The sequence below is a fragment of the Etheostoma spectabile genome, chromosome 23 (genome assembly GCF_008692095.1).
Source record: "Etheostoma spectabile isolate EspeVRDwgs_2016 chromosome 23, UIUC_Espe_1.0, whole genome shotgun sequence".
Lineage (NCBI taxonomy): Eukaryota > Metazoa > Chordata > Actinopteri > Perciformes > Percidae > Etheostoma > Etheostoma spectabile.
The window spans coordinates 9,550,939-9,558,876 of record NC_045755.1 but is presented as its reverse complement, the minus strand read 5'-3'; the positions used below and the strand labels follow the sequence as shown (position 1 = coordinate 9,558,876).

Genomic DNA, 7,938 nt, shown 5'->3' with positions numbered 1-7,938 from the left:
TAAATAGCGGCTGTCGGGACGGATGTTAAGTAGCCCGCTCAGGTCAATCCCTTCTACATCAGACAGTATGTGTGTTGTAGACTACACTGTGTTTTCTCTTGGAATCGCTCTTCACAGTTCTGGCTGGTTTTAGCTTTTAGATCTTAGTCTCAGAGGGAGCATTAAAAGCTTAAAATGTATGAACTTTTAGCAAAAGAGTGGTGTGCTTAAAATGGCTTTTCACAGGCTCACAGCAACAACAGAAATCAGTGCGTCTCACATGTCCCTGTTCATTAATTTCTGATACAAGTAACAGGCTGGTCTTTCCGTCCTTCAACTGGTTATCCTGCATTCAAGCCCCCCATCATGAAGCATTGGCACTGCTGAAGTGTCCTTCAACAAGATTGACTTTGCTGCTCTGCAGCTGATCAAACGCTGCTACCTTCCAATGGAGGGCTGTAACAAAAGATTATTTCCAACATTTCCCAGAATTTTCGGACAAACTTCATGAAAGCCAGAACTCAATTTTTCCCCCACTGTCCCCCACGCCCAACTGTCACCCATAAAATCATGGTTGGGACATCAGTGCTTCTCATGTTTTACATTTAATAAGCTGTGTCAACATGTATTTTCTGAGTTAGCAAAATTATACAAAGACAAACTATTAGTATGTCAATAAACCATCTCCATTTTCATTGTCCCGTTAGCTAGGTAACAGTCAAGCACTGTCCAACAGCTGATGCTGTTAGACAATAAAAAATAGTTATTAATTTATATTTAAATCACCTTAATTAGGATCTCCAGTCATTTAGAGCTGAGCAGCAGCTTGTTTTGTCACTCCGTAAAACTATAACATTCACTAATGTTAGCTCAGCTAAAGTGGAGACAGAGATGTCAACAACAGCAATATATATTGGATATGTGGGAAAACTACATATCCATCACTTAATATAATTTGATCACTGTCCATGGTGCTGAAATATGCTCTAAAATAGATACAATGAAAGCACTCCTCTCTCTATGTTGTGCATTACATGTAAACATAAGGCACTGTGAATGTGTGTGAGAGAGCGAGCTACATGTCTGTTTAAAGCACAGTTTTCAATAGCACAGTAGGTCCTTGACACCATGTCACATTGCCATACCTTGGCTTCTGCTGAAACATCGCCCTTAGATGGAATACTAATGGGTCCATGGGTCCTCAGAGCAGTCAATACCTGACTATACCACTACTGTTGTGTACCCTGCACTTGAATGTTGGCACAACAAGGTGAATTAAGATGGGGCCGTTGCTTAAAATATGCTACAAAAAAATTACAATAATATTTTATGGCAACATGTATCTCTCGTCTTTAAAATGACTGGAATGGATTTTTGATTTAATTTTATTTCTCTCATTCTCCTGTATGTGGAGTGTTTTCTTTGTCTGGCTGTCAATGGTTTATTTCCCCTTTTGTCTGGCATTGTCACTGTAAGTTAGCCCATTTAATTTAGATCCAGTGGGTAAAAACACTGCATATGCCAAAGCACTCTAAAAACAGACATCAGTCTCTGTTTCTACAGTGCCTATGTGTTTTTGTGTGTCTCAAGGGATTTCTCCTCTCCAGTGCTTCACGTCTATCTTTCCTCAGCCCAGCATGACAACACTAGCATTAGAAACATGCAAGCAGGCATCAGAGACTGTTGACTTGTGACAGCCATTTCTGATGTAAGTGGTGGGAAATCAAAGGTTATCATCTGTCAGTGAACGCATTAAGAACCATCTCATTTCCTGCTCTTTGTACCACTTCCACATGCTAGGCAGGCTTCCTTTCAATTAGGCTTCACGAATGCAGATGCTTTTCACTGGTAAAACCTTGGAACGAAATATGATTTGTCTTGTATTCTGTTTTTTGGATTTACAATATGAGCATTTTCTTTTATTCATAAGACACCCACAGCAGCATATGTGCTAGTGATACTTTCAAGAGAAAAAAACAATCTCCTACTGATTCATCATCCAATTAAAAAAACTGTCTTGCAACTAAAAACCCAATAGCAAAAGTTAAGAGGTTTGCTTCACATTGCCTAGTTTAATCTACAATCTTATTCAACATCTACTGTAGCCTTGCAGTTTTCTTCATTTTCTCAAATGAAGAAAATGACAAATGCCTTATGCTTGGTGTGCTCATACATCATGGTGGGGACAATGTGTCTGTGTTTAACTAATAGGATCTCTGTCCTCAAGCAGCCAGGGATGTCACGGGTTATGACAAACTGCATCAACAAGACATTCATTACCCTCAACATCCTAGCAACCAAATCACAATTACCCCTATCCAAGAGTGAGCATCCAGCCCCGCTGACACACTCTTATTCCTTGCACACCATGTCGGCAATGCATAAATTAGCCTTCTTTTGTCACATTGGGGGGTTGGCGGGTTTGAGAATTAGCTCAGTTTGTTTTGCTTTTGATGAGACAGGGTGCACTGATGGCAGATGACTTCAAAACTTCTTTACAGACAAATCAATAGACATTTTTACTCTGCGTGCCTCTGTACATATGTGTTTGTGTCTTGGGATGTTATTTGTTTGTACATTTCACACATGTATGCTTTTATATGTGTGTGTATGTGCATTCATGTAGATATTTGTCCAGACTGACTAATGTACTTGGCATGCGCTGTGCCAGGACTCTATTGTTGTGCTGTGTCCTCCCCACAGTCATTAGATCGTCATTAATCTCTCATCTGCCATTAAAACAACAGCCAGTGAGCTGGGCTGAACAATACATTAGCCCTTCCTCCAACACCTCAACACATACTAGCGATGAGTTTGAATTAGGCTCACGGGGGTCACTGATCAGACCCACATAATTCATCCAGATGGCTGAGTTCGCAAAGAGTTTATGTTTTCTATATGGGAAAGCTGAACACACATTCTCATCCAAGAATGTCATTTATTCTTGTACTGTATTTAGCTTAAAAAGCAAGACTGGTCATATTGTTGTTGTCAACAAATACAACAATGAATTGATCCAACCAACAAGTGTATTAGGCCTCATAGTTTAATTTTCTGTGCCATAGAGTATTAAAAACATATCCATGAGCCACTAGGTGACACATTCTTTTACTACCAAGAACCTGGGCACTGCAGTTTTTTTACTCAATCACACCGACACCATTATGCTGTCACAGAACCCGCCAATGCACCGAATTTGAATTTATCCGCTGCTGAAAATAGTCCTCAACAATTGTACTACTTTTTCCTGTTGGAGTAATTTTGCTAAAACATGCAGTGCCCAGCTATATTAGGCAATTGTTAGGTCTTTTACAAAAACTTTTGTATTTGTAAAATATTTAGTGACCCAATTTTTTGTGCCAGACAGGGTAGAGTAAATACTGGGAGATGGACTGGATGAATGAAAGATACACCGTTTAATAGTAAGAATTGAATAATCTACTGTTTGTTGTATGATTATTATCTTCAGAGGTTGATCTGGCAGTAATGATAATACAATTTAAATTTAGTTAGTTTTCCCAAATTAACTCAAATGTTTTGTAATGAAAAACATTTGAGTTGTGTGTTCGTTAAAGTTTTAATGGGGACAGCAGTAAATGCTAACTTTTAGATTTTACATAGGCTCTTAAAAAAATCCCACTCAGTTTCTGCTGCCCTTGTTTTCATGGTTCTGGATCTAAGGAACGGCAGTAAACTGTACAGACACACTAGCAGGGGTTTAATGGTGTCATGAAACTGACACCACACGCAAACACCAGTGAAGAGACAGACAGAGATAGAACTGAGACTAAATGAATACTGACTGAATAAATCAGAAATTAGCATAGCCTCTCATCGCTTAAAGCATTTTGTAGACTCATAACTATGTAACAGAAAAATATTCCCAAATTCCTAATCTTTGAATTAAGACAGCAATCCAGATCCTCAAAATCCTTTAGTAGTCTACATCATTAATCAGTGGGATAATGCTAATCTTAAATTTAAAACTGTTTTCAGAAAGGGGAGCATTCTTATTAAGTCTTCCCATAAATCTTGTTATTCACATGAGCACAGATTGGTTCAAGGCTAAAAGAGCCAGCTCCGGATGCAGGGGCATAATTAGCAAAACATGCTAAAGCTTGGAAAGTGAAAACATTTTAATGGGGAGCAAAAAAAAAAAAAAGATTTACGTGCTGCTTTTTGCATCAAATTAAATATTTTTTAGGAAGCCTGGAGTGCGAACTTTCCTTTTTTTTTCCATCCTCCCACAAAACCTTTGGCTTTTTCATTTTAAGTGATGCATGTTTATGCTCTCTGGAAGCACCTAATGCATTAGCATTATTCATAACATGAAGCTTCCCCAGTCCGCCCCTTTGGTGGAAAAGAAAAACGACCTCATACTCCACTAACTGTGAGCAGGAAAGAAAATGCAATGAAAAATACCTTCATCCAAATGCATGGTTGGTTAGTTAAGTGAGAAACACACTGTGGTGCAATTTACCCCTTATTTGACCCGCCTTAATCAAGACTGTATTGACCGTTTCAGGTAGCTGAACGTAAGTCTTTAACATGACTGAGTCAACGACTAATGACATCCGCCACCAACATATTATCAATCAGATCATTAGTGACTGTGTTTGGGTAAATTTCAGACTGTATTACAGATTGACTCTGAATCAAACCCCAAAATGGGTTTCTCAAAATGGGTCACAGGCCTCATTTATGAGAGTCTGCATGTAACAAGGTCATGAAGCATGTTGAAATGATGATGGCTGACTAAGAACAATTGGATTCAGGAAGATGTTAGGGACTTTTTACTTTGTATGTCTCACATCTGATATTTTTGAAGGGAAATATTCAACCATACAATTAGACAAGAGTGTTGATATTGGACTTTTCTGTAAAATTCTGGATTGCATTAGTTTTTATTTATGTCCAATGCCAACATTCTTTAAATTCCTCCTTTAAAAATGTAAGAAAGGGTTACAGTTTGGGTTACCATTATGATTAATAAACAAGTGGAGATTGTTTTGTGACAGTATGCAAACTCCAGTCATGCATAAAAGTCACACATGCTACACACCCATCCATCACCCTGACTTCCATACACTTACTTTCCTTCCTGAAAAAAACAGATAGCAACATGAGGATTTAGCTCCTAAGAGTACTGGGCTTGGAATATCAGAAGGCGTAAGTAGTAGACAGTTTTAGTACAGAAAAAACTTTTAGCAGCGAAATCAAGTTGAATGGTCAGTAAAGTGTGTGACTTTGAGCCAACGTGGACGAGAAATTGTAAAATAGTTTAGCATGAAGGAAAGTTTGAACGTCTGCAGTTCCATCGAAATGAGAAAATGTTATTGACTGATGGGTAAAAGCTCCAGAAAAGAACTATGAGTGGGACAAACCACAATCTCTCCCTAAACTAAACCAATTAGTTTTTGTGTCTAAACCAAACCCAACGAGTCTTTTTTTGCAACAGACAGACAAGCAATGTAAATCCCAAAGGGCAGATCAGGAAGTGCACATATGGATCATTTTGGAAGAGAATGCCAAATAATGTGTTTTTTCACAGTTTTGGTTTGGAAGCCTTAAGTCATGGTGTTAAGTTCCATTCTTCCTCTCTCATTTCTATCAGCAGGGCAAAAAAGAATACGCACAGTTCTTTAAGATTTCATTTAAACCAAAATACACATCTCTGGAGGATTTCTGCTTGAACAATTCCAGACATAAGTGAAATTTTCTGACACGACACTGTAGGGAAAACACTCAACCCACACCAAGACTGGTGTTGGAAAACAAAAGGATGAGCAGAAGATATGCCTTGAATGTTTGTGAATGTGTGATTGTTGTGAATGTTCGACAGAAAAGCATATCATTCTTTAATTGTCACAACAATCTTCTGCAGACAATAATTTTCGCTTATTGTTTTAAACAAGACTGTGTGACGGTGTGTACTGCCTGCACCTGCTGTAACATCCATATTTACAGCCATAATTTATACCTAACAAGACTAAATGAAACTGAAAAAATGAAAAATACATTTCCCCAAACTGTATTTATAATATATATTTCAGCCACTTTCCATCCTGAGGGCATTTCCCATATCAACACAAGGCTTATGGTTACACCCCTGTGCTAAATGTAATCATCCCCCCCTACTATGCAGATGGTTTAGTGTTATTCTATCTGTAACTGGACTCGTTGCCAGGCTCTGAATGGGCCTAATGACTCCTAAACCCAAGTTGGTTAAGTGGGAATTCAACACCGGCACCCTGCTGTAACCTAATCTCCCTTTAGACCACCTGGACCCATGATCCACCCTGTGGGTTCACAACACACTTGGCAGTGGCAGTGCAACAATGAATTTGCATTGTTAAGCTTTTAGCTAACAGCCTTGTCAAGACACATAACATATGCAGAATTATTTCGCTTTGACAACATGCCATAGAGCAGGTGTCATGGTGGCTGTCAGAAAAAAAACATAACCACCAACATTACAAGCTGTAATTGTTCCCAACTCAGAGCCACTGTTCTTTAAAAAAAAAAGCTGTAAGAAATACTCCTGTCTTCCCCAAATGATTATGCATGATGGAGAAATTCTTGGCATAGAGAAAAAGTAGCTAGGAAAAAAGTGGAGGTTTTCTTTTTTATAGTTTAACTGACGTTTGGTCTCAGATGAGAATTGCACATTCGCTGCCAAAAAAGAGAAAAATGTTATGCTAATATGGAGGATGTTAGAGGTTTTTATGTCTCAGAAGTTGTGTTTTAGCATTTTTTTTCCCTGAAACAGTTAAATATCTGGGGAAATATTTTGTGCATGTGTTGTGTGTATGGTATATGTGCATTTTTCGTGGCGTCTTGTAGTAGCAAATATCCTTTAACATATCAATAACAGCTCCAGATGGTTCATCGTAACATCTGTGTAACCTGACAAAACATAGCCTGCAGAGTGTGGCCATAAGGTCAATTATTGGGTTATTCTGGCACAAGGTTGGCTTCAAAACATATAACAATCACCGGCTGACAACACACGCACTGAGACTAGACAAAAAGAGTCTGTCTCCCTCCCACACATGACTGACAGACAGCCTCTTAGATTTTTTTTTGCAGGGTTTTTCCAAAATGCAGGGAAAATTTGTGGCACCTCAGAGGGCGGGGTCACGCCAAAGTGTATTATTGAGTCGGATAGACAGACAGTGACAAACAGGCAGGAAGACAGACAGTGGCAGTGGAATGGAACCGACTTAAAACTGTGTTTTGCGACTGATAAGTGATGGGAGAAGGAGGAGGAAAGGGCAAGACTTATGATGAGGAGAATGGGGGGATTTAAAGGACTTATTGATGGCTCGTCTTTTCTCGCTCTGGTTCTCTCCCCTCGTGCTTCCCTTTATTTTCTTTCTCACACCTTTTCCCCCCCTCTACCTTTCCATTTTTCCTTCACCCTCACCCTTCTCTTTCACCCTTCCTCCTATCATCTTGGCCAGGCTACTTGGCCGATCAGTGAGTATGGTAATCAGCCAGAGGCTGATAACAACTGATAAGTCTCCTTGTCAGGCACTGAGAGCTTGAATGACATTTTTACAGTCGTCAAAAAGGGAAAACACGCCATAAAGCTGATGAATTGATGGACCCTGTTTGATTTTCCCTCTGTGTGGTACATGAATGTACACAGTATGTGTAAATAGGCATACCTCTTAACAATGCTGTGTAGTTGTGTGTACATGATTCATGTGTGCCTTGTGTGGAGGGGAGACGGGGGGTGAGGAGTGTCGCTCTGCCCACAGAAAGGGCTTTCATCCTGGGCTTATCAGAGCCAACGCAGGGGGAGATTGTTGGCTGGTGGAGCGAAACGCCGAGTGTTGCTGTCCCCCCATACACGCCAGACCTGTCTTCCCCTGACTTTGTGAATCTCCACCCACCCCCACACAAACACATACACTGAGCAAAAAAGTGGTGTGTGTGTGTGTGTGTGTGTGTGTG

General features: G+C 39.7%; 1 protein-coding gene and 1 long non-coding RNA gene across 3 annotated transcripts in view; one reads left to right on the top strand and one right to left on the bottom strand.

Moving 5' to 3' along the window:
• Nucleotides 1–7,938, bottom strand: part of pdzrn4 (PDZ domain containing ring finger 4) — a 37,073-nt gene that overhangs the window by 20,575 nt on the left and 8,560 nt on the right. The gene's annotated exons all lie outside the window — the stretch shown is intronic.
• The window catches only part of LOC116673232 (uncharacterized), a 17,876-nt gene continuing 10,224 nt past the window's right edge, over nucleotides 287–7,938 (top strand). The window contains exon 1 of the long non-coding RNA XR_004327790.1: nucleotides 287–299. This is a non-coding gene — a long non-coding RNA (uncharacterized LOC116673232). The remainder of the gene's footprint in view (nucleotides 300–7,938) is intronic.